Source organism: Dermacentor variabilis, chromosome 2 (assembly GCF_050947875.1).
Source record: "Dermacentor variabilis isolate Ectoservices chromosome 2, ASM5094787v1, whole genome shotgun sequence".
In the NCBI taxonomy this organism is placed as follows: Eukaryota; Metazoa; Arthropoda; class Arachnida; order Ixodida; family Ixodidae; genus Dermacentor; species Dermacentor variabilis.
In genome coordinates, this window is record NC_134569.1 from 231,908,041 (window position 1) to 231,929,634 (window position 21,594).

The following is a 21,594-nucleotide window of genomic DNA, read 5'->3' on the forward strand; positions in this document are numbered from 1 at the left end:
ATATACCTGCATTCGCAGTGCGTCTCTTCGAAACCATGAAGTTGTTGAGCAGCAGATTCTGACCCACCGAGACCAGCGAGTGAAGCGTAGTGTAGCCACCTGGACGTTCAAGTATGAGTCTAGTCATGGAGCGATCAAAGTCAATGCGCTACCACGGCAATATCGACCTCCCAAGTAAAGACAAGCATCCGACTTCTGAATGTGCGGCTCGGGCGCCTCGGCGGATCGCTGTGCGAGCTCCTCGGAGGGGAAAGTCGCTGTCGAATCCGGTGGTAATCAGTCCGGAAGGAAGCGTTTCCTCGTCTGCAAGCCTTTCCTCGTCTCGCGGCAACATCATCCTCGGGGGTGACGACATTCGGATCAGTGCAGGACTGGCCATTGCGGGGACATCGGCAAACCGTTTTGTGTACTCGCCAGAAAAGAAAACCGCTGCAAACAACGACGACGCGCATCGCGCAAGCAAACCTTCGTAGTTTCGCTACGCGTACAGCCAGACTACCTGCTCGACGAAGATAAGTCCTCCTATCGAAAAGTTGGCCAGGCTTTCTAAGGTACCTTATTCCGGTTGAACATTTATACGACAGCGCGATTATTCAGGTACGCAGCATATTTCATTCAACTGCTGGGTTAATTCTGCCACCCATATGCATTATCCCTACGGCCACAACATGTGTTGATATCGACACGTGTACTTGTCTTTATCGGGCGACAGGTTTCACCGCCTAACAAATGTTATCGCACAGCGCAAGACGCACCTGCATGTATCGGAAGTTTCTGGAATGTTATCGATGGTTCCATCCGCTGTCTGTGACCGAAACCTCTGTAATGCGATTGCATGTGTGCGCGACGCGAATAATGTAGAACTTTGTGGAAGGCACGCGGGTCCCAGTGATTACTCTGGAACATTTGACGACTGATGTATAAAAGGCGACGCGCTTGACCCGCTCATCAGATTTTCGGCGATTGCCGAGTGTATTCGCTGGTATCGTTCGTTGAGTGTAGCCTGCTTTTGAGGGAACAAGTTCGCCCAATAAACCGTTAGCTTCCTTAATCACAGTCTTGCTGCCTTCTTCACCGTCACTACCACGTGATAATATGATGCGTACGACCACGCCGACAATCCACAGTGCCGGCACCAGAGAGACACTGCCCTAAGCATGTTCACACAGCGACGCGTATCCCAAGGATGGTGACCTGTTCGCCGACCCTGACCTCAAGGCTCTGACTTGACCGGAGCGCGTCTACAACCAACTGGTATTCTGCGTCAACAGAGTCTTCGGCTGCCAGATCAAGGTAGAGCTCCCACATCTGAAGACGCACTGCTTGCTTGAATGCCGCTTCAACCCCATGACCTATATTCCCTGTGGAACGCACGACATCACGACGTGCCCGATCGAGCAGCATTCTCTTGTCTTCGGAGCTGGTAGACTGGCTCATCCGACAGATGACAGACGAAGGATGGTTACAACAGCTACAAGTCGTTTTTGCGACACTGAATGCCACTGTAGAAGCCTTGCATGTTTTTTCGGTTACATGTCAATGAAAAAATTGTTCTTTTGCATTTACTCCGGTTGAGTTATCACTCCACGCATGTTCTCGCCCCCGGCGATGGCTTCCACGCGTAAATGACGTGCTTCCTATAGCGCATTGTAAACATTAAATCAAGTTGTCACTGGCAACATGGTTTTGTGACTATCCGCATCTTATTTTTTTTTTAGATTTAGCGTAAGAATCGTATTTTGTGAGAAAACAAGGAAGCATTTTTAAAGGTTTTCTGCTGTGACATTCATTGCAATGATGATAATCTCTATCGAGAGTCCCACGTCTTTTGAAGATGGCGATGACCAACACTGCCGCAGCTAATTAGGCGTGCCTACATCTGTTGCAGTGTATCGGCTTTATTTCTTTTCTGGTGTACATTTTTTTCCTACTATAGAATCTACCCTTGTTTATTTAAGCATGCAAAATTTGAACAAAATTTATATTGTCGGTTAAAAACACCTAGTATCATTTTACCGAAATATAGAAGGTTCTTTCAAAACTAAACTTTGCACTTTGCTTAGAAATATGTCGAAATGTGGCTGCCGCAGTCAGGATCGCAACCTGCAACACCATACCCACACGTCATCGGCGAGAGGAACACAAGTGTTGAGTTGACGCGCCACCGCTACCGCAGTGTTGTCTATACTCAGCGGTGCTTTAATTCGGCTTTGAGTGTGGATACTCGGCACCAGTATTCCGCTTGACAAATGTTGCCGGCGTTTATTTTTCATAAATAGCGGAAACCTATCCGCACCCTATTTCTTTTTTAGTTTGACTGCGACGTTCATTGTGTCTATAGTGGTGTTTTCTTGTATTATTACGTCGGATTCTCCCTTTCCCGTGCTATCCCTGCGTAGGCGAATTGCCACGAGCGAGGAGTACCAAGGCTGTTATTTAGAGGTTCTGTGACTGAGTTGGTTTTTCTATCCATTCTCTTCTTTTTCTATACCTCTCTTCCATGCGGTAGTGTGTAAGTATAAATGAAAGCGCTAGGGCCTCTTAGTTCATGTCACCGGCATAACCCAGCTATCCGTGATGGTCAATACATTTAGCGACCAACTAAAGCCCTAATAAACCATCGCGGTACAATAACAGTTTACCAACCCAACGCCTCCTAGATAGCACAAAGTCGGTGCTCTGCGGACATCGAATCTAATTTAGGATGCGTCCGGGCAACCTGAGGAGATTTTGACGTTATCGCTTTCGTGAGGTCGGACTTGCCAATCTGAATTTCGGTTCGAGTAGCACTATGTCATCAAGCAGAGCACAGGCCTGGTATCTAGGAGGCATTGTCTAGTTTCTAGTAAGCTTAAAGCATAGGCGCCATGTGGTTAGCGTTCCTTCTCCTGCCGCGCCGAGCGTCGCGTTCACGTGGTGACGTTCGCATGTACGAACGGAATGGCGTGGGTTTCGTGAATATTCAGCGATTTTTCTACCATATTCAGCTTATCTCGACATCAGGGTTTAGTTCGCGTGAGGGTCACCTCTCGGCGTATTGACCTTAACTTTTCAAACTTCCCGCGGGGACGTAGTGATGAAGTCAACAAAACAAAAATAGAAGAATTAAAATGTTGTCCCTGTGGACTGAACTTCACCACGAAGCTTGTCCCGCTGGCGTTGTCGGTGTTCTTGACAAAGATCAGCCTCTCTTCGGTTGGAAATCATTATCATCCTAAGAGCGTTAAGCCGCGACGAGGAAAACCCAGTAATGATTTATTATGGCATTTTCAGTGGTTTCTCAAAAGGCAGCCACGATTTTTCAAGCGAGGTTTATATTGGCTCACAAGATTCGGTGGCGTCGTGACCACTCAGAAAAAGAAAACCATTTGCTTTCAGAACAGAACAGCTGCGGGAAAGAGGTGTTTGATGAGTTGACAGCTGCGCTGGTGCCGGAGCGTAAGTCATTAGCAAGGACCCGTAGGCGCACTCTCACACCATGCGCGCAACCAATAAGCGCCGTTTTGCTTCCGCCGCGAAGGGTGTGGTGCGCGTTGCGCCGGATTCGTTTCCGTTCAGTTCATTCTCCTCAAACGGATGGGACGGCCAAGGGTTGTGCATTCCCCGGAGCAACTGGCAGCCTTCGACGCGCGGCGGCGAGAACTGGCATGTAAACGGGTTCACCGTCGGCGCACCGTTCCAGCCGTCGAAGCCGCCCGCGCCCCGGCAAAACGACAGCAACGAGAAGAAGATCCCGAGCTGAGGGAGCGGGAGGCCGAATCAATCTGACACCGTTACCTGTGGGTTACATAACGGCGACGAAGATCAGGTGCACAAAGAACTAACTTCGCTTATCCCCATTTTCTAATATGCGAAGGGTTGGCCATTTTTTTGTTTGTTTTATAGCTGTGGAGTAAACGGGCTAGGATAATCGGCGGAAGCACTCCGCGGCACCTTTACTCAATCGCAACGCATTGTAAGCATCCGAACGGTGCACAGCGTCTACAAGGGAGGCCACAGTGGACTATTTTTTATTTTGGCCTAGCAGATTCGTTAAGGTGCCCCATTATTAGCGTAGCAATATTGCTATCCAAACTCATGTGCTACCAAAGCAGCTGAAAATCGAGAAAATGATGAGCCTACGCATTAAAATGGACAAAAGAACAAGTTGCTTTTGCACCATGAGGTAAAAGCTACGATGCAAGAATTGTGCAAACTGTCTCTGTGTCGTCTGTTAGCATACTATGGTTGAAGCTGTTCAGAATATTGCCTTGCACTTACGGGCCCCTCGGTCAGGTGGCCGTAAATGCGACATACAAAGAAATTACATTATGGGGCTGTACGTGCCAACACCACTTTCTGATTATGAGGCACGCCGGGGTGGGGGCCTCCGGAAATTGAGACTAGCTGGGGTTCTTTAACATGCAACTGAATCTAAGTACAAGGATGTTTTCGCATTTCGCGCACATCGAAATGCGGCCGCCGTGGCCGGCATTTGATCCCGCGACCTCGTGCTCAGCAGCCCAACACCATAGCCACTGAGCAACCACGGCGGGTGCGACATATACAGTATTTGCAGTTAATTGTTATAGTACTGGCCTCGCACAGTTATGCACGTGGGAGATATAAAAAGGCTATTTAAGGTTATTGTACACTAATAGATGCGAGATGTGTCTACTGTCCGTATGCCTACCATTTATCTCTCCTTTTCGTTTCGTATATATATATATATATATATATATATATATATATATATATATATATATATATATATATATATATATATATATATATATATTGTAACGACGTGGGATCGACGAGTATGCGTAGAAGCACCGCCAAGAAACAGACTTTATCAGTCGTCCAAGGGAAAAACAACAACGTCTTCTTCGTTTTCCCCGCTTCACCTAAAAACCCGCGCTACTTCAGCGTCGTCCCCACTAGCGCATACCCGCTGTATTATGGTTCTGCCAAATATAGTTGTGTCGTTTGCTTCCCCTTTAGAAAAGATCATCGTCCCGATGATAGAGGCTTGGAAAGCAGCGGTAAAGAACTGCGCAGTCTTGTCAGTCCTGATAGTACGGCTTCATACGAAGCACGTGAACGACCTCGGGTAAATGCCGCCGGCGCTTTGAACAGTGCGAGCTGTCTGGAACAACTTCGTAATTGACGTCACTGATGCGTTGGAGATCTATGTAGGGCCCGAAGTGTTTGCGTAGGAGCTTTTCAGAGAGCGCACGCTGTCGAATTGGTGTCCAGACCCACACTTTGCCGCCGATCTTGTATGTTGCGGCTTTGTGCCGAAGATTGTAGCGTACGGCGTCGCAGTCCTGTTGTTCGTGGATTCGCAGACGCGCAAGCTGCCTCTGCTCGGTGTGTTATCTCTTCAGCACCCGTCTCGTCGTCAAATTCATGAGGGAGCATTGCGTCTAATGTTGTTGTAACCTCACGGCCGTATACGAGACTGAAGGGCGTCTTGCGAGTGGTCTCTTGACGAGCCGTATTGTACACGAAGGTGACATAAGGTAAAACCTCGTCCATGTTCCTATGCTCTACATCTACGTACATGCTTATCATGTCAGCCAATGTCCTATTCAGTCGTTCTGTCAGTCCGTTTGTTTGAGGGTGATACGCTGTTGCGTTCCGGTGGGCGGTACTACTTAAACGTAGAACGATATCTAAAAACGGGGCCATCAACGCAGTACCTCTATGCTTGACGACTACTGCGGGAGCGCCATGCCTTAAACGATGGATTCCAGATAAAATCGTGCCGCTTCATCTGCTATTGCCCGTTGCAGAGCACTTTTCTCGGCATATCTAGTGAGATAATGCATGGCGTCGAATATCCACCTATTACCAGTAGCAGAAGTTGGGAAGGGGCCCAGAAAGTCCATGCCTACTTGTGAAAATGGTGTGGCCGGTACGTCAACAGGGTGCAGTAAGCCGGCTGGTTTGACGGATGGCGGTTTACGACGTTGGCAATCCACACATGTCTGAACGCAACGTTTAACGACCGCAGTAAGTCTCGGCCAGTAGTAATTCTGCCGAATCCGTGCCAATGTGCGAGTGTAGCCCAAGTGCCCAGAAGTCGTCTCGTTGTGGCAGGCGTGTAAGATTTCACGTCGAAGCGGTGATGGAACAACAAGTGAATAGTTGCTGCCGCTAGGCGAGAAGTTCTTTCTGTAGAGGACGTTGCGACGCAAGCAGTATGACGCCACCCCTCTTGCGAAGAGCCTCGGCACGCTGTTGGTTCGTCCTTCGAGGTAATCAATAAGCGGCAGCAATTCAGTGTCATCCCGTTGCTGGCGTGAAAGATTGGCAGTATCCACGAGTCCCAGAAAAACCGTGTCGTCATCGTCTTGAGCTGCCGGCTCAACAGGAGACCAAGAAAGGCAGCCGGCGTCTGCGTGCCGTTTTCCCGACTTGTATGTAACAACAAAGCCGAACTCTTGGAGTCGAAGACTCCAGCGTGCGAGCCGGCCGGAAGGATCTTTCAAATTATTGTGCCAGCAGAGGGAATGGTGATCACTAACGACGGTGAAAGACCCACCATACAAATACGGACGAAATTTCAGAACTGCCCATACCATTGCGAGGCATTCTTTTTCAGTGGTGGAGTAGTTAGCTTCGGCTCGAGATAGTGTCCTACTGGCGTAAGCGATCACTTTTTCGCTGTTGCCCTGCCATTGTACTAGCACCGCCCCTAGACCGACATTACTAGCGTCTGTATGCAATATCGTCGGGGCTTCCTCATCGAAGTGCACTAATACGGGAGGTGATTGCATGCGTTGCCGGAGCTCGTGGAATGCCCGCTGCTGGTCTTCGCCCCAAGTAAAAGGCATATCTTCTCGGGTGAGCTGTGTTAGCGGCCATGCGATACGCGAGAAATTCGCAATAAATCGCCGGTAATATGCACAGGGTCCAAGAAAACGTCGCACGGCTTTTTTTGTCAGATGGAATCGGAAAATTAGCAACGGCGGCAATTTTATCCGGATCAGGTCGGACTCCTTGGCTACTGACGACGTGACCGAGGAACTGGAGCTCACGGAAACCAAAATGGCACTTCTCAGGCTTCAAAGTGAGACCGGCAGAGTGTATCGCTTCAAAAACAGTTTTCAGCTTTCGTAAGTGTTCGTCGAACGTTGCGGAAAAGACACTCACGTCATCCAAGTACACTAGGCATGTTTGCCATTTGAGTGCGGAGAACACAGTGTCCATTAGACGCTGAAATGTTGCTGGCGCCGAACACAAACCGAAAGAAAGTACCTGAAATTCATAAAGTCCGTCAGGCGTCACAAAGGCTGTTTTCTCACGGTCTCTCTCATCCACTTCAATCGGCCAATAACCGCTTTTCAAGTCCATTGAGGAAAAGTAGCACGCGCTTCGCAACCTATCCAAGCAATCATCAATACGTGGCAGTGGATATATGTCTTTCTTTGTGGCCTGATTGAGCTTCCGATAGTCGACACAGAAGCGCAGGCTACCGTCCTTCTTCACTAAAACTACAGGTGATGCCCAAGGACTATTAGATGGTCCAATAACGCCATCTTCCAGCATCGTCTTCACTTGTTTTTGTATTGCTTCGCGTTCCTTTGGGGCCGCACGACAAGGGTTTTGTCGGATGGCTCTGGCCTCGACATCAGTAATGATGCGGTGTTTGGTAAGTGGCGTTTGACCAACTCTTGACGCAGAGTAGAAACAGCCCTGGTACTGATTGATGAGCTCAAGAAGACGGTTCCGCTCAACGGCCGTTAACGTCGGATTAACGTCTACAATAGGCGCAGCTGTGTGGATTATAGAGGCCGACTCCTGCGCTAAGTAGCAGTCTTGTATTTGTGTCACTTCGTCTAAATAGGCGACAGCAGTGCCTCTAACGATGTGTCGGCGCTCCTTACTAAAATACGTCAGCAAGAGTTCGGTGCTTCCGTCGATCACATTGATAAGTGCTCTGGCAATGGAGACACCGCAGTTCAGTGCTAGCGCACTGATGTGCTCAGCTACTCCAGTCCCATTTTGCAGGTTGACACAGCGCACCTGTACGAGAGAGCAACTCCGCAGGAAAAGTACGACGTCGTCCGCGGCAATACGTAAGCGAGGTTGTTGTGGCTTCTCATGGGTGACATTATCTGAACTCGTGGCAAAGGTGACGCTTCTGTCACGGATGTTAATCACGGCGCCGTACTCCCGTAGAATATCCATGCCCAATATAAGTTCTTTACAACACTCAGTAAGGATGTTAGTTGTAGGAGGCAAACGATTTTTCGAAGTTTCTTGCAGGGGATTGGACTCGGGCGCTAAGCCTAGCAGGCGACGACTGAACCTGTGGACCGGTGTTTCGATGCGCGATGGTGATTCCGGGCTCGCTCGTCGGCTCCGCGAAGGGGTGCCAAGCATGAAGAATACGCCGCACCTCCACCAGTGTAACGACGTGGGATCGACGACTATGCGTAGCAGCACCGCCAAGAACCGCACTTTATCAGTCGTCCAAGGGAAAAACAACAACGTGTTCTTCGTTTTCCCCGCTTCACCTAAAAACCCGCGCTACTTCAGCGTCGTCCCCCTGGCGCATTCCCGCTGCATTATGGTTCCGCTAAATATAGTTGTGTCAATATATATATATATATATATATACTGGTCGTTCATTTGCGTGCGTGCGTGCTGACATGGAAATGAACGACCACATTAAACATAACGCAATAAATAGAATAGGCACAGTGATATCTTGAAAGCGCGAAAGGACACGAAAGCAAGTAGGAACGGCGTGCACTTGGCTATTAAGCTGCTAATACGGCGCATGACGATTCGAAATTTATACGAAGAATGCACAGCATAGGCTAGGCAGTTTTACAAATAGCGCAACCAATCGCCTTTGTGTTCCCAAAAGTCCTCACCTTGCTTGCGCTGTTATGTACTACGCTGTCTTCGTTCTTTTGTTTATCATTCTGCTAAGCCGTTAGCTTTTACTTGTAAGTTGGCGCCTTTCTCTTTCCTATTAAATAGATCAGTTCGTTGTCCGAGGGGATGGTTTCACGTTGAGTGAAAAAGTTTTCATTTGGGCACTTGATCTGGCAAAGAAGTCGTCGGCAATCTTATTCAAATAGCTTTTGCAAGAGAGTTCCATGTGAGTGTGCAAAACTGGCAGATGGTTCAAACGGGCTTGTCCAGTCATCGTTGGACCACAAGTGCGTTTTCAGTCGCCGAAGACAAGAAAACGACCTCTCGGGTCTGCTAGGCGAGACTGATATGGTCGACGCAATTTTCGTTAGCTTGTTCATTTGCCCGAAAACGCGCGCACGACGCCGTCTAACGTGTGCAATGGTGCCCAGTTTTGTTGGCTTACGATGTCAACCAGCATACCTCTGTACAAAATCAGGCGTCCTGGTTAATAGCTACCACCATAGAACAGGGTGTCCCAGCTATCATGCACGAATATTTAGAAATATGCAAATAACACCTAGCTGGACAGAACCATGCTAATGTTCTCTTCCGTCGCTAGCAGGTAAGTGCCTCGAGCGGCCAGTCGAGCGCCAATTTTGCTTGAATTCACGGGCTTCTTTCAGTCTCGTAAAAACACTTTTATCTAGCAAGTATTGAGCCACAGAAACCTGATTCGGGATTTTTTCATGTTGTTCTACAATTTTCTCTTAAACACTTTTTCGTATAAGGACAATATTTTACAAGCTGATTCAATAAATAGGTATCATTGTATAATTAGGCCAATGAAGATTTAATTTGTGTGCCTCCAAAAGAAGGCAAACAACATTAACTTGGTTCTGTTCACCTACGTGACATATGCATAATTTTAAAACTTGGTGTATGATAGTTCCGACGCCTTGTCTATTTCTATTTATTTACAGAAATACTGCAGGCCAAATGGCCCAAGCATGAGGGGTGAAATTAAAAGCTCATAAAGAACAATACGCACGAATGAAAAACTAAAAATAATGATAAAATAAACAGCAGCATTCAAAATAAGAAATTCTCACAAGGTCTAAGAAATACAATCAGAAAATGCGGACACACAAACAGTACCATTATCAAGTGGTTTGCATAGACAAAGAGTTCAAATATACAAAGATAAAAGACAGTCAGGTGAAAGATTATTCCAGTAATTAGCTGTTTGCGGTAAGAATGAGAATTTAAACACATTTGTTCTGGCAAAATAAGGAGTTAGAGGGTGCAGCTGCGTATGACAAGTGCGCTCGGTAGCAAGTGGGGATAAGTACGGGGCTGGGCAGAGCCCGAGCTGCAGATTAAATAATGCATACCAAAACGTGAAAAGCTGATCTTTGCGCCGGGATTGCACTGAAGGAACCTGATTAGATTCCATTATTGACGACACGGAATGCTGCTCGCCATATTGTTACGTAGGAGACACCGACGAAAAGCTATTTACAAGTATATTTACAAGGCAATACGCCGCAGTTGGCCAAGAGGCAACAGCCCGCGCTAGCTTCCAATCGTCGTCGTCGTCTTCTTACTGCTCGGCTCTTAGTCATTGGAAATAATATCCCGTAGCACTACCCCCGCCGGCAAAAGCGCCGTCCCGGAGCGACTGAAGGCCGGATTCTGAAGCAGTGTAGTAGGTCTTGAGCTTACTGACGTGCACGACATCACTAGATGCCAGAGTAGATGACGAGGTTGTGCTTACAGGAGCAATTTCGTACGTCACAGGCGTCACCTGGCGCAGCACGCGGTAGGGCCCTGTTCATCGCGAAAGGAGCTTTTCTGAAAGTCCGACGTGACGAGAGGGCGACCACAGGAGCACGAGTGCTCCAGGCGAAAACTGGACGTCACGGTGGCGGGCGTTGTACTGACGCTGCTGCGTGGTTTGCGAGTCCGTCAGTTGAGCACGGGAAAGCTGGCGTGCATGGTCGGCGAGGGCGATGGCGTCGCGCGCATACTCGGTTGTTGAGGTTGCAGCGGGAGGAAGTACCGTGTCAAGGTGCAAGGTCGGTTCGCGACCGTAGAGTAGATAAAATGAAGAAAATCCGGCGGTGTCGTGCCGGGAAGAATTATAAGCAAATGTGTCGTAAGGAAGGGAAACGTCCCACTCGTGGTGGTCCTTCGAAACGTATTTGCACAGCATATCGGTAAGAGTACGGTTTAATCGCTCTGTCAGGCCATTGGTTTGAGGATGGTATGCGGTAGTCAGCTTGTGTTGAATAGAGCAGGAACGCACAATTTCGGCGATAACTTTCGAGAGGAAGTTACGACCACGGTCAGTAAGCAGCTGTCGCGGGGCGCCATGCACTAAGATAATGTCACGCAAGAGAAAGTCCGCGACGTCAGTGGCGCAACTGGTAGGGAGAGCCCACGTTATAGCGTATCGGGTGGCGTAATCAGTTGCGACGGCTACCCATTTGTTCCCAGAGGATGACGTGGGAAAGGGACCGAGGAGGTCTAATCCAACACAAAAGAACGGTTCCACAGGGACGGTGATCGGCGGGAGATGACTGGATGGTAGCACCTGAGGTGTTTTGCGACGCTGGCAGGGATCACAGGCAGCAACATAGCGTCGGACGGAGCGAGCGAGACCAGGCCAATAGAAGCGGCGGCGGACGCGGTCGTACGTGCGGGTTACCCCAATATGTCCTGCTCCTGCAGTGGGTGCGTCATGCATCTCAAAGAGCACAATCTGTCGTAGATGTTTTGGCACGACAAGAAGAAGATCAGGGCCATCAGGGAGGAAGTTTCTTCGGTACAGAATGCCACCCTGGAGGACATATCGGCGAACGGATGCGTCGGTAGGTGTAGAGCGCAGACGCTGGATGAGTGCTCGCAGCGATAGGTCTCGGTACTGCTCATCGGCGATGTTAGCGAAGGCAGACACAGAGAAAATGCCGTCGGTGGTACTAGTGTCGGCGTCGTCAGGCTCGTCTACCGGGTAGCGAGACAGGCAGTCAGCGTCTTTGTGTAGTCGGCCAGATTTGTAGGTGACAGAAAACGAATATTCTTGGAGGCGCAAGGCCCAGCGACCAAGTCTTCCTGTAGGGTCTTTCAATGAGCATAACCAGCAAAGCGCGTGATGGTCTGTGACAACGGAAAAGGGTCGGCCATATAAGTATGGGCGGAACTTCGCAACCGCCCAAACTAGGGCGAGGCACTCACGCTCAGTGATGGAATAGTTGCGCTCCGCGGGCGAGAGGAGCCTGCTGGCGTAAGCGATAATATGGTCGTGGCCACGCTGGCGTTGTTCCAGTACTGCGCCAATTCCGTGACCGCTGGCATCAGTACGGACTTCGGTAGGCGCAGAAGGATCGAAATGGGCCAGAACGGGAGGCGTTGTGAGAAGGTCGATTAGAAGCGAAAATGCAGAGGCCTCGTTATCGCCCCACTAGAAAGGGGCGTCTTTTTTCAAAAGCTCGGTTAGTGGTCGTGCTATGGCCGCGAAATTTTTCACGAAACGGCGGAAGTACGAGCAGAGGCCGATGAAGCTTCGCACATCCTTGGCACACTTTGGAACAGGGAAGTGCGTAACAGCATGGATCTTCTTTGGGTCCGGTTGCACTCCGTTCGCGTCAACGAGATGTCCAAGGACGGTAATCTGGCGACGGCCGAATTGGCACTTCGATGCGTTGAGTTGCAGACCGTCTCGCCGAAAAACGTCCAGGATTGCTGAGTGGCGCTCGAGGTGTGTAGCGAATTTTGGGGAGAATACTATAACGTCGTCCAAGTAGCCCAGGCACGTGGACCATTTGAAACCGTGAAGAAGGGAGTCCATCATGCGTTCAAAAGTGGCAGGAGCGTTACATAGACCGAACGGCATCACTTTGAATTGATAAAGACCGTCGTGTGTTACAAAGGCAGTCTTCTCGCGGTCGAGATCGTCCACGGCAATCTGCCAATAGCCTGAGCGAAGGTCAATAGAGGAGAAATACCGAGCACCGCGGAGGCAGTCAAGGGCGTCATCAATCCGAGGTAGGGGATACACGTTCTTTTTGGTCCCCCTGTTAAGGTGCCGATAATCCACGCAAAAGCACCATGAGCCATCCTTCTTTTTTACCAGCATAACAGGTGACACCCATGGACTACATGACGGTTCAATAATGTTCTTGGCGAGCATTTTGCGAACTTCGGTGTGAATAACTTGACGCTCAGCCGGTGACACTCGATACGGGCGGCGATGAATAGGAGGGGCTTCGCCGGTATTAATGCGATGTTTAACAGCTGTTGTTTGGGCCAAAGGACGATCGTTAAATTCAAAAATATCTTGGTAGGAAATCAGAACGCGGTAGAGCGCACGAGCGTGCTCGGGCGGCATGTCGGGTGCAATCATTTTCTGTAAGTTGGCGATGGTACATGTTGCCGACTGCGATGGTAGAGGAGGATCGGCTGAATTGTCGTCTACTGAAATCGATACTACAGAGTGATCCTCGAATGAGCAAAGTTGGGCCTGAGACATGCCGAATGGCAGACCACTGGCAGGCAGACGCAATTCGCCGTAATAGATGAAACTGTATGAGGTACTGTGATCCCCTGTGTAAGGAGGACGTCTTGCATAGGAGCCGCGATGTAGTGACCGTGGGGAACTGGTGGGAATGACAGAAAGTCAACGTAAGTCAGTGCCGAAGGTGGCAAGCGAACGAAGTCGATGGATCTGAGGCTAGCAGGGTGTTGTTCAGCGGGATCCAGAACAGGCAGGTCGATGCGGAGAGTACTGGCGGAGCAATCGATGAGAGCAGAATGTGCTGAGAGGAAGTCTAAGCCGAGGATGATGTCGTGGGGACCGTGAGCGATGACTGTGAATAGCACGGTAGTGGAGCGATCGGCGAAGGAGACGCGGGCGGCACACATACCAATTACAGGGGCTGTTCCGCCATCGGCGACACGGACAACGGGCGCCGTGGAGGGCGTGTATATTTTCCTCAGCCGGTTATGAAGGTCAGCGCTCATTACCGACAAATGCGCCCCAGCGTCTATGAGAGCAGATACAGGAACACCATCGACTTGCACATCAAGAAGGTTCAGATGAGTGGGCAACGTCAGGAGAGGATTTTGTGGCGTAGGGAGCAATGCAGCGTTACCTCGAGGCGCTGCATCGTCTAGTTTTCCGGCTGGGAGCGGCGTCTGAAGGGAGTCGGCGAATAGGAGCGACGGGGTTGGGGGAGCGAGATTGTCGTCGTTGGGGTGAAGGCGAACAAGAATAGGGGCGGTTCGGCGCAGGAGAATCGGTGGCGGCATTATCGGAGCGGGCAGCACAGGGAAGAGAAAGGCCACCTTGGGGGCTAGAGTAGGCAGTATATGTAGACTGGTTCGGGGAACTCCAGCGACTGCGACAGTGCCGAGAATTGTGTCCAATTCGATGGCAGTGAAAACAAATTGGCTTGTCGTCTGCAGTGCGCCATTCAGAGGGGTTGCGGAAACGTGGTGGGTAAGAAGGTGCGGGACGGGCCGAAATCGAAGAAGCCGGGTGGGTATCAGAGCGATGGGCCGAGCAGATGGTGTGAATACCCATGTTGGCGAACTCCTGGCGGACAATTGCCTGGATCAGGGAAACAGTGACTGCAGGTGCATTGGAGGGGCTGGAATCGAAGACAGTTGGATAGGCGGCCTTGATCTCACGCCGGACAATCCTGGTAACATCGCCAGTGTTGTTGGGACGAGGAGCGTCGGCACATGAAGATGTCGCTGGGGTGTTGGGCAGACGGGCAAACTGTTGGTCGATACGTCGGCTTTTAGCGAGTTCCAGGCGGCGGCACTCTTTTATAACTGCATCCACCGTCGCTACGTTGTTAAATACGAGCAAGTTGAAGGCGTCATCGGCAATGCCTTTGAGGATGTGGGAGACCCTGTCGCGACTCAGTCATGTGTGCGTCAACTTTGCGGCACAGAGCCAAGACGTCCTGAATGTACGTGACGTAGGGCTCCGTTCACGTCTGCACACGACCGCAAAGCGCCTTCAGCGCGGCAAGTTGGTGACCGTAGGGGTTGCCGAACAAGTCTCGGAGGTTTTGCTTAAGCTAATCCCAACTGGTGAGCTCATCTTTGTGCGTCCGATACCAAACTCGAGGTGTGCCACAGAGGTAAAAGACTAGGTTGGCGAGCATGATAGTAAGGTCCCACCGGTTATTGCGGCTGACGTGTTCGTACAGGCTGATCCAGTCCTCGACGTCTTCCCCATCTTTTGCCAAGAATACGCCAGGATCACGGGGAGCGGGGAGAGTGATGTAAGTCGTCGAAGTGGCAGCAGGTGTCGGAGCCGGCGGGGTCGCGTTGTCGTCGCCGGGAGCCATGATGGAAGGCTCGACGTACCGTCCACTGCGAAGCTCCGTCACGAGGTACAGGGAACGCCCACCTCCACCAGATATGTTACGTAGGAAGACACCGACGAAAAGGTATTTACAAGTATATTTACATGGCAGTACGCCGCAGTTGGCCAAGAGGCAACAGCCCGCGCTAGCTTCCAATCGTCGTCGTCGTCCTCTTACTGCTCGACTCTTCGTCATTGGAAATACTATCCCGTAGCAATACAAAAAGAAAATAAATCGCACGGCCTTCGGCTGGATTTTTTCAAGCGCCTTAATGGTAGCGTTAGTCTGCGAGTACCAAGTGATACAAGCATGTCAAACTTAGAGCGGATCAAGTGCGCACACGCCAGACGCTTTAGGTGTGGTGGTGGTTCTTTAAGCTTGTGTCGCAAAAAGAGTTTGCGAAGAGCAGCAGAGCACGTATAAGCAATATGGCTGTTACGGTTTAAGTTGCTTATCAGAGTAACACCTAGGTACTTATATTCACACACCTCAGTTAAGGGGCGAGAGCCTGTAAATTAAGAAAATTTAATGGAGCTAAGTGACTTTGCGACGAGAAGGAGCGCAGTTTTATCATTGTTCAGTACCATACCCCAATCGTCGCACAAGGTAACAGCATTTTTGAAGGCTACGTTACGGGCACCTTGATCGCAGGCGACATGACTATCATAATAAAGAACCCAATCATCTGCGAATAAGCCGATCTTCATGGTTACCTTAATAACTGCGACTAAATGATTAAGGTAAATAAAGAACAAATGTGGAACCAGCACACTGCCTTGAGGCAGCCCTGATGATACCGGAAAAGTGCGTATTTGTTTTCTATGAATTTGAAAGTATTGCCTGCGATTATTTAAGTAGACGGGAACCCAGCAAATAATAAAATTGGGAAGGTCAACAGTGTGTAGTTTCTGGATTAATTTGTCGCTTGCAACGCGATCGAAAGCTTTGCTGTAGTCTAAGAAGATCATGTCAACTTGACCCATCCTATATAGGGCGTGAGAGAAAAATGAACAACGGAAGGTAGCTGAGTAACGTCGAAAAGGCCTTTCTAAAACCATGCTGCCAAGATGATAATATGGTATGGTCATATAAAAATTTCGTTTTGCTGGCGGCCGCATACTGAGCAAGAAGCTCACAAGAAGAAATTATAGATATGGGATGGTAATTTAAAAATGACAATGGATCTCCCTTTTTAGTGTGTGAACTACACGTGCTAATTTCCACTCACCACGAATGTAAGACCTCTAAAAGGAAGGCTGATATAAAGTTACTGCAAACTTCGCTGATGGTTCAGCATAGTGGTTAAGGAAGTTGTTGGGTATACACTCCGGTCCAGGTGATAACTTTGCCTTTAGCTTCAACAGCATGTTAAACATGGCTTCATAAGACACAATATTACCATGAAAAGGATTTGACGAGAGACCGGCGGAGTTAGTCATTGACAGAATAGGAAAAACACTATGATATTGAACGTTAAAATGATCACCAACGCCTGCAAATCATCCAATGTTTCATTCTTGCGTGAAATCTTATGTGTTAGTTTCTTGCCCTTCTTAATATGCTTACAATACTTCCCAGGATTATCTTTAATGAAATTTGGGGAAATAGTGTTGAAATAAAGTTTTTTGCCTTTTGAACCGCCTCAGAGAGCTTTGTTCAAATTTGATGCAATGCGTATGAAGAATACCGCTGGCTTCTTAAATGTTTGGCCGTGCGTTTCGGATGAATATGTCTACTCATCCAAGGGGTATATACGTCCATCCTTTTTAAACTTTAATGGGTAAAAAACGATCGAGGCAATATAAGCAGATGTTTTTAAACTTCATCGAAAGCAGTCACGGATCGTCCTCTGATATTGAAGTGAACTCTGTTTGGAGACGATTCAAGATAACATCATCATCGGCAAGCATATAAATATTTACATATTTAAGCGCAGTCAAATTCTTTACGTGACCAGTATCACGTGGAAATGAAACAGAAACCAAGAAGGGATACGAAAAAATGGCTTGTACCGAAACACTGCAGTGAACGATGGACCGATCCACAAACACCAGATCAAGCATGGAAATTGAGTTATTGACAATACGCGTGGGTTCATCCACAATCTGCACAAGGTTCTTATTAAGAATATAATCAAACCTAACTTTTGTATTACACGCAGTTGCATAATTATATGATAAGTGGTTCCAGTTAATTGACGGGAGTATAATGTCACCAACAAGTATAATTTTGTGCTCATTATGTAGAAGTAAGCGATTTCGTAAGGCAATCAAGACATCAAGATATGAATCAGGCGGTCTCTACACAGCACAGAGGACAAAAAGAGTACCAGTGAGATTTAACTTAGAGCATAAGAATTCAACATCAGCGATTATGTCTAACACAAAGTACACAATATTATATTTAACAATATAGAAATTCCGCCATTTCTAGATGGTATATCATGGAGATATATCGTGTGTGAAGTCAGAATCAAGCCATGATCGGAAATATCCCTGTGCAGCCTGTGCTGCCCAGTGCCGTGCCTACGAAGCATATTAAAGGCTTCGCCTTCCTTCTTTATGGAAAGCTGCTCAATGTGTGACATATGCTGCCACATCTCAGGTGGATACACGTTGCTTAACGAAGACAGCACGGCGTCGAGCACTTCGTAAAATCTCTGGTAGTACGCGTATTTCGCTGATCGGAATACGTGAGCCAAGTACAAGGGCTGCTGCGCATAACTGCTATTGGTTCTGATTTTGAGTGGATCCGGCTTGGCCATAGTTCGGTTACTGAGTGAATTACATATATATTTTACCTCTGAATGCAAACTCCAATATTCCCATCCCTATTAAAGGTTGTAAATTATCAAATGAGTTTTGTTTTTTTACTAGTCGTTAGCACTGCCTACTGAAAAAAGAAGCAATACTGAGACACATATCATTCATGTGGATTTCACAAGCCGTTGAGAAATGACTCAGCGGAACAGGCAACTGAAGTCTGCAGGCCTTTTGCGAGGTTAAAATAGCATCAAAACTATTTGAAGCGAAGTGAACATACAGAAAGATATTCATTTTCTAGTCCTCGGCTATCCATAACATAATAAGTAGTTGTTATTTCGCTACCTCTTTCTCAAATATAAAATGTAATAAAATTTGGCTCTGCATACATCAAATATATTGTGTTTATCCATGGAGTTCAGAGTGAAACCTTTAAAAATTGTTCAAGTGACGAAATATGGATCAGGTGACCACCAGTGATGCTTCTAACACGCTTGTCCTTCTATTCTCAGGATTTGCAGAAATAGTCGGAAAGCATGAATTAAAGTACTGCACATCCGCAGCAACAGTGATGGATCAAGCTTTTAGCCACAATAACGTTTCAAGTGAAAAGGTAGAGGCAACTCAAGAGAAACCTGCAATGATGTGGGTAACAGAACTCTGGTAATGACACTTTAGAAGATTTCGGATATGGTTATGCCGGAGGGGGGTGGGGGGTGGACCCCTAGCCCCGGAAATCCGGAAATCTTCGGAGGGGGCTCGAGCCCTGTGACACATCACGCCACGGCAGAACTTTTGACAGAATTATGTGACTGTACGTGCCGAAACCACAATAAGATTGCGAGGCAGGTCACAGTGGTGGATTCCAGATTGATTTTGGTGCACTGGTATTCTTTACCCGCAACTAATGCTAAGCGCACGACCTTTTTTGTATTTCGCTCCCGTCTAGGTCCGGCTGCGGGGCGGGGATCGAACCAGTGACGCCGAGCGATGAAAAAGCCGCATAGCTACCGCTGTGGACAAAGAAGTGTTGATTTGACGGGTGACCATTTCCGTTTTGTCGCCTAGATCCTGCAGTGAGTTAAGGCAGCTTTTAGCCTGCACAAGGTGCGTCACTTGTGCGCTTGACACATTTGCTTGCCGTTTATGGTGCTTGTTTATCAGCAATAGCACAAACGTACAGTAGCGTGCCTTCAATTTGCTGGCAACCGCTATCTTGTCTATGGTAGTAGTGTTTCTTTATCTTATCACGTTGCATTTTCCTTGTCCTGCCTCCGCCCCCTGCATGGGAAGCACGGACGAAGAGTGACAAGGTTGTTATTCACTCGTTTAGCGACTGCGCCGATTAGACCCATTCTCTGCTCCTTCTCCCTGGTCCCTCTCTACCATTCTATCTACCTCTCCTCAGGACATGAACCCTAATAGAAGGCTAAGCTTGGCGCTTTCTGCAATGTTTTTGCGGTAGGTCACGATGTCAAGAGGCAAATGTGACGACGCTCAGTGAGCTCCACAGGACATTGTGTACATCCGACGCGATGGAAAGGTATAAATGAGTCTGTCGCGTCGCCTTTCTTCTGCGCCAAGATTCTTCCATGTATACGCACGCTCTAAACAACCCCCCGACGCAGCCTGCAACACAGGAGCAGCAGCAATGGAAAAATCGAAGGAACAAGGAATGAAAGCTTCATTTTGAAGAATTACTTTTGTTTGCGGGCGTACGGTCGCATGTCGTCGTTGCATCAACGCATCCCTTGCGGGATTTCTAAGCTGTGAGAACCAACTCCTCAGACTTTCTGCCTTCAGGAGTAACCTTATTCTGTTGCCAAGATAGGAATGGTCTATCCAGTTTAGGCGAGAATTACAAGAGTGTGTTTATTTTTTGAGCCTGTTCATTATCGGCGTCCTTCACAGCTATACTGTGGAGGGGCTTCCTTTTTAGTACAATTTACTAATTTCTGAAATTATTTTCGGATTCTATTCGAATATTAATGTTGCATTCTTGCTGTCATCGTCCTACGGAATCAACACAGAGTACTCAGGCACGCTTAAATGAACTGCTTTCACTTTTTGCCTGAGCACGCCCGCCATTGTGATGGAAATAAACATACCTTGAACTCATTTTCTCAAAGATAATCGGTGGCACTAGCACGCCTGTTTATGTAAATGACCACTTGACCATTGATAACAAGAAGATGTTCCCGAAGGCACTGGCACTCAAAAAAGAAAATAAGTGGAAATACTTATGGACAGCAAACTGCCCGATAAAAGCCCGCAAAACTGATGATAGCAGGGTCTATCGCATTTTCACTGAGTCTGACCTACGAATCTTCGCGTATATCACTGTAAATATTTTTTCCCTTTTTTCCATGGCCTTGCTCTACCCTGTTGACGTAAAATATTGTCTTACCGCAAAAAAAAAACGATCACTCATTTACTTCAATGTTCGTAGCCTTCGAAAGAACATAGATGGAATTAATAACTTCATTGCCTCACTTCACCATGTCGTCACTTTTATCTGCATATCGGAGACTTGGCTTTCTGATTCCGACAACAACATGAGCGGTTTTCCATCTTATCAACCGGAGTATTGTCATCGTCAATCTAACAGTCATGGTGGCGCCGCCATTTTTATTTCACAAGCTGCCACCTACGCTCGCAGATTTGATCTGGCAGTTAACGTGAATCATTGTGAGTCAGTGTGGATAGAAGTCGATCGGTCATTCTTTAATAACAATAACAACTTGATCCTTGGTTGCATTTATCGCTCACCGTCATCTTCGCTTAACGATTTCTTGCTTTCTCTTGACGCAGTATTGTCCAAGTTAGCTTTTGAAAATAAGGATGTGGTGATTGTAGGTGATATCAATATTAACTTACTTGACACTGAAGCTACCTCGTACAGAACTTACACAGATTGTTTTGCTGGATTCGGTTTTGAATCACTCATTGACTGCCCAACTAGGGTAGCCTCTCGTGGGAACAGTACGCTTATTGATTACGTGTTATCTAACATATCACCACCGCCTTGCTGCGGGGTTATTAATACTGACATAACCGATCATTTTCCTGTTTTTCTTACATTTAACAATGAAATACATGAGAACGATAGTAGCTACATTACTTCCGTATTTAGTGCAGATACCTTTATTGAAGCCATCAGTAAAACTCATTGGTCGCCAATTAATTCTATGTCTGATCCCGAAGAAGCACTAAACAAATTCTGCACTTCATTTTTATTGGCCGTTTCAACTAACACAGGCACTGTTAAATGTGGGAAAAAGTATAAATATCCGTGCAACCCATGGATGACGGACGGTCTTCTAGAAAGTTTAAGAAAGAAGGAAAACATGTACAAGAAAACTAAACGTCAGCCCTTTATTACTAGACTAGCTAGACGCTATAGTAGGTACTGTAAATTACTGAATGTTTTACTTAAACAGGCAAAAAAAGTACTATGAAAATAAATTTGATCAGAATAACGACAACCCCAAAAAGCAATGGCAGTTATTGAACTCTTTTCTAAACAAATCGTCTGTTGATTCCTCTATAACCAAAATAAATTACAATGGTCTCACTCTTTCTGAGCCCAACGAAATTGC

At 47.7% G+C, this 21,594-nt stretch overlaps 1 long non-coding RNA gene across 1 annotated transcript in view; it reads left to right on the forward strand.

Annotated features, from left to right (window-relative positions):
- Window positions 1-18,619, forward strand: part of LOC142571219 (uncharacterized) — a 37,308-nt gene extending 18,689 nt beyond the window's left edge. Inside the window, exon 3 of the long non-coding RNA XR_012825799.1 lies at window positions 18,508-18,619. This is a non-coding gene — a long non-coding RNA (uncharacterized LOC142571219). The remainder of the gene's footprint in view (window positions 1-18,507) is intronic.
- Window positions 18,620-21,594: the final 2,975 nt, after the last annotated feature.